We start from the raw sequence: 10696 nt of genomic DNA on the forward strand, positions 1-10696 counted from the left end.
ATGAGCAACATGTTCTTAATAACAAGTTGCTGTCGATTGGCTGTTGGTATGTTATGAGGCAAGGACGATAGGTGGGCAACAAGCTCTTACGCCCGTATTGTTAAGCGTATCAGCACCGCAGTTCGCCTGTTTGAAAAGCCTCTCCTAGAAGGGATGTTCGTTGGCTGTTTTGTGACGCTGGTGATAGTTTTACATGACTGCACCTTGAACGGGAAAAATCACCCTAAAAACCTCGTTAATCTTCTCCGTGGCCTTGGGAATGGTCTTAATGGGAGCCCGATACCTTAGTTTTACCCGACTTCTTCATCTTGAACGGGAAAAATCACCCTGGAAACCTCGTTAATCTTCTCCGTGGCCTTGGGAATGGTCTTAACCCTGCGTTACTCCCCTGGGGTGTTTTGGCACCCCAATTCTGCTTAATTGCTCGTAATTCCTAGTTGGCAACTTATTTTTTTTTCTCCCTCCCAGTACTCTCCTGACTCATGAAGGGTGTGTCATATGTAGTGTTGCTCAGTTGTGGGTCAGTTGTCTTGGGAGGTAGACGTCGCTTTGGCCTTCTGGGGTGTTCAGTCACCCCACCAGACTAACGCAGGTATGTTTTTTTATGACTTATATACACTCTTTTTTTTTCCATGGGAAATGAAAATGGGTCGAGATAAATGCATATTGTATATCGGTAGCCTACTGTGTAATATAGATAGGGAATAAAAAAGCCAAAAATTGATGGATGGAAGGGAAAAGATAAAACAACATGGTGGAAGAAGAATGTTCCAAAATTGCTAGGTCGTACCCGTTCTAGCAATGTTATCAAATTTACACCAGGACTAAAAGGACCAGCTCTAAATGCCAATTCTCCTGCAGACTTTTGGGGAGTATTCATCACTCCAGAAATAATTGGTTTATTAGTAGAGCATACTAACTCGATGATCGCTATGCAGAAAGGGAAGTATGCTCAGTCCTACAGAACAAAAGACACTGATGTTATCGAAATGAAGGCACTGATTGGTCTACTTATGTTAGCTGGTACATATCATGCTAGCAGGCTGCACCTTGCTGATATTTGGAAAGCAGATGGTACTGGTATCGAGGTGTTCAGGCTGACTATGTCACTGGATCGCTTTCGTTTTCTGTTATGTTGTCTACGATTTGACGACAAAACAACACGCGAGGAAAGAAAGAGGGTGGATAAGCTTGCCCCAGTTAGGCAAATATTTGAGATGTTTGTAGAAAACTGCAAAAAGAGCTACACCCCATCAGAATTTGTGACTATAGATGAAATGCTTGTAGCCTTTAGGGGCCATTGTCCCTTTAGGCAATATATCCCCAGCAAACCAGCCAAATATGGCATCAAAATACATGCACTGTGTGATGCACAAACATTCTATGTATGTAACATGGAGATATATGCCGGAACACAACCAGATGGCCCATTCAAGGCTGACAAGCAGTACAATTCATCACAGGCCGTGGTCACAAGACTTATTTCTGACATCTCTGGGTCTGCTAGAAATGTAACATTTGATAATTGGTATACTAGCTATCCACTAGTGGAATCACTACTTCGTGACTATAAGTTGACTGCTGTGGGGACCCTCAGAAAGAACAAGAGGGAGATTCCTCCAGAATTCTTGGTGACAAAGAATAGACCTCCTGTGGACAGCATGTTTGGATTTGGAGACAACCTTACATTAGTCTCATACATACCAAATAGTAAGAGCAAGAAGAACAATGTGGTGCTCGTTAGCAGCATGCACCATGATGACAGGATAGACGAAGCTACAGGTGATGCCAAGAAACCTGAAATCATCACGTTCTATATGGTTCAAAATGGTGTATCCCGTGAATATTTTCAAAATAAATGTGATCTGAATCTAAGTTTTGGTAATTTTTCCTTAGTTTTATAATTTATTTTATTGCATTATTGTATATTAATATCAGCCAGCTACAAGCGATTCAAACTGTTCAATAGGGATTGTAGATATGTCCTGAATCAACAGATTGACTATGTTTTACATAATAGTAACACTATAAATATTTTTGTATTGGGGTGAGTAAATACCCCAGGGGAGTACTCATGTTTGGAAACCCCAGCAAAGTAACGCAGGGTTAATGGGAGCCCGATACCTTAGTTTTACCCGACTTCTTCATCTTGAACGGGAAAAATCACCCTGGAAACCTCGTTAATCTTCTCCGTGGCCTTGGGAATGGTCGTAATGGGAGCCCAGCAAACATGTTTTTATTGTTCAGCGTCTCGGCACCGCAGTTCACCTGTTTGAATAGCCTCTCGTAGAAGTCGCTGGGATATTCATGGACTGTTTTGTAATGTGATAGTTTTAAACGACTTTTGCATTTTGAACGGGAAAAATCACCCCTGAAAACTTGGTTAATCTTTTTCGTGGCAGGGGGCTTCGTGGTGCAGTGGTTAGCACACTCGGCTCACAACCGAGAGAGCCTGGGTTCGATTCCCGGGCGGAGTGGAATAATTTGGGCGGCTTTTCAGATACCCTACGCCCCTGTCCACCCAGCAGTGAATGGGTACCAAGTATTAATCGGGGGTTGTGTCCCGTCTCCTGGGGTCCGTTCCCTTCTCCTATAATTCCGTCCCCTACTGTCTCTCTCCGACATATGGCCACATGTTGCGCCGACTAAACAAAACTTTGCAACTGTTCCCTTCTCCTATAATTCCTTCCCCTTCTGTCTCTCTCCAGCATATGGCCACAGATGTTGCGCCGACTAAACGAAACTTTCCAACTTTCTCCGTGGCCTTGGGAATGGTCGTAATGGGCGCCCGATACTTTTAATAATATATGGACTTCAGTGACGAGTTGATGGTGGATGGCTGTTGAGTGTGTTATGCCGGCAAACTGATGCTTTCAGACATTGATTATTGATTGTGATTATTATTGACTTTCTTTTTTGCTTGTTTTCAGTATTACTTTCCTCTGTTGCCGTTGTCTATTTTCGATGTGTTTGTTTTCATTTGACACGGCAATAAAAAGAAAGATTAAGGAAATAAGTAGAAGGGAAAAGGGAAGTAGGGAAAGAAAAAGAAAAAAAAAGACCCTGACTCTAACGTCAAATAATTGTTCTCTCTCTCTCTCTCTCTCTCTCTCTCTCTCTCTCTCTCTCTCTCTCTCTCTCTCTCTCTCGATCAAAAAACGACTCTCAGCCACGTCCCTCCACCCCGCCCGTGTAAATAGACGCCGTGCATCGCAACAAACCCGTAACCGTGATCCCGCAAGTACCACCACCTCTATTACCAAGCCTCTAGATAACTTAAAAATCCTTAGTTTCAATGCGCGTAGCCTAAGAAACAAATTTGATGAACTGAGATGTCTTGCTCTAACAGAAAATTTTGACATAATTGCCATAACCGAAACATTTATCGACACCACAAATATTGATTAAAGTTCCGAGTACAACATAGATGGCTACAGACTCTTCAACAAAGATCGTGTGAACCGTAAAGGCGGTGGCGTCGCCCTTTATGTTAAAAGGTATTTGCAACCCACTGACAGAACATCGGGAAACAGTAACATTGAACATTTGTGCGTGCGAGTAAACATTGCAAAAGTCAATTTAAATATATCGGTCACCTACAGGCCTCCCGGGCAATCACTCGATGACGACCTTGAAATGTACAGCGTTTTAAGGCAGTCACTTAATAACAACGACTCACTGATATTAGGAGACTTAACCTCCCTCATATCGACTGCGCGACACTGTCAGGTACAGAAGGCGAGTCACATAGAATGATCGAATTTCTAGAAGAAAATTATCTAAGCCAAATGGTTTCTTGAGCCAACTCGACAAAATAATATACTCGACCTTGTTATAACGACCCAAGATAACCTAGTCAGTAGTGACACGGTAGGAGAGCACCTCGGCTCTTGCGATTATAAATCAGTGCGCGTCGACATTAGAGCTCAAACATCAGTGACTGAAAATAAAGTAAAGGTGCCTAATTTCAAAAGAGCTAACTTCGTAGAAATCCGACAAAAACTAACAGAAATACAACTATCAGATGACGGCAATGTAGAGGAAGCCTGGCTAAACTTTAAAAATCATATACTCACTCAGAACACATTCGTCCCCTTGTGCGAGAAGCGAATTAACACTAATAAAAGCCCACCTTGGTTTAATAGCGAAATTAAACACTCAGTCAGGGAGAGGAAATTGTCTTACAGGTTAAAGAAAGAACAAAGCACGCCCGAAAACATTAGACTTTCTAATGGTGCCAGGCGACGAGTAAAAAGATTAGTGCGTCAGGCAAAGCGTAGATATGAAGAAAATATTGCAGCCAACTGTAAAAATAATCCGAAATCTTTCTTCAGTTACATAAACAACAGAAAGGCGATCAGAAGTGGAATTGGACCTTTAACAAACACCGACGGTGCACTAGTGACTGATAGCCAACACATTGCAAATCTCTTAAACAATTACTTTTCCTCGGTGTTTAAATACTAACAGTCTTCCTCCCACTACCACCAACACCAGTACTAATTTAAATCTCGAGCATGCATTGCCTAATTTTGAAATAACAACCGATGAAAACCTTAAAGCTCTCCATTCACTTAAAACAAATAAAAGTCCCGGACCCGATAAAGTATATCCTCCCTCACAACCATATTCAATATGTCCTTGCGACAAGGCATCGTCCCTTCGGATTGGAAAAAGGCTAACGTGACACCGATTTTTAAGAAAGGAGACAAAAAAATACCGACCCATTGGTCTAACTTCAATTGTAGGTAGCTACTTGAGAGCATAATTAGAGACAAAATGGTGAGTTACCTCGAAAGCCACTCATTAATGGGGGATTCACAGCATGGCTTACGTAACAAAAGATCCTGCCTATCAAACCTATTGACCTTTTATAACGACCTCTTCTCAGTTTATGACGTAACCAAATCATTGGACGTAGTCTATCTTGATTTCCAGAGAGCGTTTGATGAAGTCCCACATCATAAATTACTTTATAAATTAAAGCAAATAGGTATTGACGGTCAAGTAAACCAATGGATCGCGAATTGGCTGAGCAACAGACAACAAAGAGTGGTGATTGACGGATTTAACTCGGAGTGGGCGCCGGTCACTAGTGGCGTCCCTTATGGCTCGGTTCTTGGCCCAGTGCTCATCATTATTTACATCAACGATGTGGATGTTGGACTCAATAATCGCATTAGTAAATTTGCAGACGACACAAAGATTGGTAACTCGATTCTCACTGACGAAGACAGGCAAAGCCTCGAAGAGGATTTGCACAAAATTTCAGCTTGGTCGGATAGATGGGAGATGCCCTTTAACGTAGACAAGTGCAAGGTCCTTCAAGTTGGAACAAGAAATAAGAAGTTCGAGTACGAAATGTGCGGCGTTAAACTTACAAGCGTTCAATGCGTTAAGGACCTAGGGGTCAAAATCGCGTCAAACCTCAAATTCTCACATCAATGCATCGATGCAGCAAATAAAGCGAACAGAATGTTGGGCTTCATTAAAAGAAACTTTTTATTCAAGAATAAAGATGTAATACTTCCGCTCTACAGTAGTTTAGTCAGATCCCACTTGGAATATGCGGTACAGTTTTGGTCTCTTCACCATGCAAAGGACATTACTAAATTAGAAGGTGTTCAGCGTCGGGCAACAAAAATGATCCCTTCCTTGCACAACAAATCCTACGAAGAAAGGCTTTCCACCCTTAACATGTTCTCTCTTGAGAAACGTCGCCTCCTAGGAAAACTGATCGAATGTTTTAAAATACTTAATGGTTTCACGAATGTAGACAGAACAAAATTGTTTATGATCAATGACACTTTGCGAACGAGGAACAATGGCATAAAACTCAAATGTAGACAAGTAAATTCAGACTGCACCAAATTTTCCTTCACCAACGTTGTAGTGCGAGAATGGAATAAGCTCCACCGTCAGTGGTCCAGTGTAACACGATTGACTCCTTTAAAAACAAGCTCGACCGTCACTTCCTTGAACTTAATATTAACTAAAGTAGAAAAGCAACGTTTTGGAGCCATATGATTAGTGTAGATTCACTCAGGTTTAAGGACAGACCACCTAGTCTGGACCATGGGGTCTGTGTGGTCTGATTTTCTATGTAAATCTATGTAATTCTCTCTCTCTCTCTCTCTCTCTCTCTCTCTCTCTCTCTCTCTCTCTCTCTCTCTCTCAGCAGCCACCAACGAGGGCTAACACCCACATATATTGTGGGTTTTCCACTGGTCACGAGAGAGAGAGAGAGAGAGAGAGAGGATGGCTCAGGCGATAAATTAGGGAGGGGAGGGGGGGGGGTAATGTTGGACCGTGGAACAAGCTTTATGTTGGAAGACTGCGACGCGATGCTTTCAGGGTAAAACATATATATCGTGGGGAGACAAGGAGGAGGAGAATGAGGAGGATGTTTGAGAGAAAGAAAGAGGAGGACCCGATTACCCTCATTGTCCGTCTCCGGCTATACGGGCATTTAACACGCCCCCATTCATTGACTGAATATCCTTATGGCATCCAAATCTCTCATGCAAGAGTCAACCAGCATCTTCCTTATTTCATCCCTTTCATTTGTAAACTCTAGAACTGCCTTTTCTAATGTTTCCTCCTGCCTACGACTTGAACGCTTTCAAAAGGGGTGTATCAAAACACCTTTCCGATTTTAACACTTCCGATTACTATTTAAACTTCTCACAGGAGCAGCGCCAACGGAGTAGTTTTTTTTTTAATCAATTTTACCTTTGAGCTGCCTCTTTTCAACCAATGGGGGCATACGCCGGGGGCCGCGTAGCCTCGCCCACCTTACGACGCCATGTCCGGGGGTCACTCCGGGCAAGTATCCATGCAGACCCGCTTCCCATCCTGAGTACTTCCTGGCAGGATCTGTCGACATGCTCAAGCCACGAACTCAGAGGGCGTCCCCTTCGCCTCCTCCACTCAGTAATGTCCCTTAAGCCCCGTTCACACTGTGCGACTCTGGGCCAAGACAACCCACGACTCGAGGTTACACGAGGTCTTGGGTGTTGATGTGAAAGGGTCGGGCATGTCTTGAAAGAGGTCTTGAGACTGTTGCTGAATGCTGCGTAGACTTCGTGACGGGAGTCTGGAGTCGTGAGGGGTAGCGCAAAAAAAGTATTCCACGCTAAACTTTCACACCCAGAGTCGGCAATAGTATGGACCAACCGTCACTTCCGGTTGAGGTCTGAGGAGGTCGGGAGCAGTCGTCAAGACAGTCGTCAACAGTCTTGGCTTGTTTTTAGACAGTCGTGACGACTGTCGGGGCCATTTTTAAATTTTTTACAGTTTCCTGTCGGCACAGTCGTCTGTGCCGACTACCTAAGAATGATGAGGGACTGTCGTGACGACAGTCTTCGCCTGATGAAGGACGTTCGTGACAACTGTCGGCTCAGAAATATTGGCTAACACTGCCGCCATCAAAAAATTTATATTTTTATTTTGTAATCACAAGCACAATAACAACTTATGGGCATGGTTACATTTCGCTGGCACAAACTTGGGAGCCGCACAGCACTCACGCACCGCGCTGCCTCTCTCTTGTGTTGAATGACACAACTAGGGTTGCCACCCTGAGGTCAGAAAAATGTGGAATGCAACATCTCACTCTCCAATACGGAATGGATCCATATTTAGAGGAACGGGTGGCAACCCTAAAATTTCTGGAGCATGCAATGAGTGACAGCCGCAGCACGCTGCTGGTGGAGGCAAAAGGGAGGGGAGAGGGACGTTACGTCGCGTGTTTTACACGTATTTTAGGACGAACCTTTGACAAATTTAACGGACTGGTTTTGTGATTAACCGAAAAATGCGCTCACTACAATATTGAGATACTAAATTTTATCTGCTTGACCATTCAGATGATAAAATACCGTACGGAACAAATGCCGTTTCGTATTGGTTCAAAACGGAACGATACATTTCAGTCTCGTATACAGAGCGACTCCGTATTTTGAGGAACGGCAAGGCTGCCGCCAAGACAGTCGCGAAGACCGTCATGAAGATCGTCGGCCAACTCCTTGGCAACTGTCGACCAGCTAGTCAGCCAAACAGTTGACAGACTATCTGGAAGACTGTCGTCAAGACTTTCTGCGACTGTCGGCCAATCAGCCGGCAGATTCGTGGTTGTTGTAGACATGGCGCCATTTAAAAAAATGACCGTTGAGACTCGTCTTGAGATTAGTTGGCAGCATGTCGCAGACATTCTGCCAACAAGTTGGCCGAATGTCCCAAACAGTCGGCAACCATGGTAGACGATACCAAGACGCCAAAAAATTCTTGGAGTGTGGGAGTTGACTTGTCAAATGCAAAAGTCGCTGTGTTGTCGTGGCCAAGGGTCGGCACAGTGTGAACGGGGCTTTACAGAGACAGCCCGATGAGCAGGGTCGGTTTATGGGTAGCGTGCCACGTGCCCGTATAGCCGGAGTTGGCGTTGACGAACTATGCAGGTAATAGCCGCGAATTAGTCTCACGGAGTAGTCACCGGTTTGACAAGGTCATTCCAGCGATATCCCATGATTCTGCGTAGAGACTTATTACCAAAGGCATCAATCCACCTCCCCAAGTCCCCATTTAGTGTCCATGTCTCACAGCCATAGAATAAGACAGGGAGCACAATGGACTTGAAGATCTGGATCTCTGTCCTTCTGCACAAGTATCAACAACGCCATATACTCGTGTTGAGCGATTCCATAACACCGTGGACCAGGCTAATCCGCCGTAAGACTTCCTGGCGAGACTTCGTTGTTCTGCAACAACTGCAACATCAACCGTGGTATTACACTGCTCAGTGTGCCAGGCAAGGTGCTCGCCCGCCTATTGCTGATGCAGATTTTCAGTCAGCTGCTGAAGCTGCAGAGACCTGGGCCCGGATTCATCAATCTTACCAACCACGCCTCCGGTATCTCTCACATTTACCGGAGCGCTACCAGAGCTGCGGCATCTTTCAAACACGGGATTGATTCATCAACGGTATGGTAACGCTCCGGTAACTCGCACCCTAGCAACGATTGGTTGGGCTGGACAGCCAATCACGTGCGACCTTTGATGCTGTATTTCAGCTTTCACGTGTCGTTTGTTACTAATACACAGACTTCAAAATCAAGACATGTGTATTGTACAGGCGTAAATACTGCCTTAAAACAAATTATTAGCGTGGTGATCCCTCAATTAGATCCGTTTTTCACGAATGAATGCACGTTACTTGTATATCTATTCTTGAAATAAAAATATACTCGCTTATGTAGCCTAGCTATATTCTGAACATTTTTGTATGTTACCTTCATAGTTTTCCGTCGCCAACGCCAGCTGCGTGCCTCGCTATCACAAGATTGGGTATTATTCTAACCCCTCGCAACCAAAATTGTCTAGGGGGCCATTGTCATCATGCCTCACTGGTGCAGCCAAGCAATGGGTGTGGGCGTGGGAAGTTGTGGCTGCTGAGGTGAATGGCGTGATCGAGTGGCTTCGTGAGTAGTGTGGAGGAGGTCAGAGCAAAATTTTACGACATAAAACTCCACAGCAAGAATATTGGAGACTTGAGACGGGGATGACTGTCACAGACAGAACATTATTCCTCTGCAGTGTTTTTAACAAGTAGGGAAAAGTCATGTGGGTGGACAGTTCCACAGACGTACATACTATAGAGTGCGGCCTGCAAGTGAAGCCGGCCTGAGGCCGTGCACGGGTCTGCCAAGTTCATCCCAAACCGACGACTTCACACACCTCACTCCCACCCCGTTTCCTGACCCCAACATTCACTTTTGAGAAAAATGGAAACCACCATCATCTTCCTGAGAAAATTCTGCATCACACTAGCATAAAATTGTAACATTAATGTGTAAATACACATACGAAAATCAAAGTTAAATGAATAGGGAGTACACATTTTCTTGCATTATTTCTCTTCAACTCCTTCGTACTCAGCTGGTTTTCGTCACATCGCTTCTAAAAGCCCAGATCCTAAATCTGCATGCTTTTCTGCTTCTGATGGTGTAGGGTACGTCACGAGGTAAATAATACATAGGCTCAAAATCGCCTCCGAACATGAGCCGCGGCAGTGTCTAAGCACTTACCACGCCTGCGGTAACTCAGTTACGGGTGCTCGGAGCCGCGGTAACTTTTGGCCTTACCACAGCTCCGGTAAGTGGTTGATGAATGCCGATTTACCGGGTGGGCGGAGATACCGCGAGACTTACCAGACAGAGGTCCGGTAAATGGTTTGATGAATCCCGCCCCTGGTTTCATGCTTGGTAAGTCGACAACTGACAGTATCCTAGCGCTTCGTGTACTGGTGGAGCGCCGACGTGAGTTTCGATAGGGGATGCCTGCAGCCTATGTCGATCTCAAGAAGGCGTTTGACTCAGTGCATCGCGGGGCACTCTGGGATCCTCTGCGACTCCGTGGGATTCCTGCGAGGACTATTGGTTTGCTGACTGGCCTGTATTCTGGGACAAAGTGCTGTTGTCCAGCTTTTTTTCCGTGAATGCGGGAGTGAGGCAGGGCTGTGTCCTTGCCCCATCGCTTTTCAACACTTGTGTGGACTGGGTACTACCATACTAGGCAGAGTTGTGGACCAGAGTCATTGTGGAGCATCCATTGGCAATACCAGGGTCACCGACCTTGTTTTTGCCGATGATGCAGTAATCCTGGCGGTGTCGCTGGAGGTTTTGGTGAATGCTCTCGAGGC

This window comes from Eriocheir sinensis, unplaced genomic scaffold (genome assembly GCF_024679095.1).
Source record: "Eriocheir sinensis breed Jianghai 21 unplaced genomic scaffold, ASM2467909v1 Scaffold1302, whole genome shotgun sequence".
Taxonomy (NCBI): Eukaryota; Metazoa; Arthropoda; class Malacostraca; order Decapoda; family Varunidae; genus Eriocheir; species Eriocheir sinensis.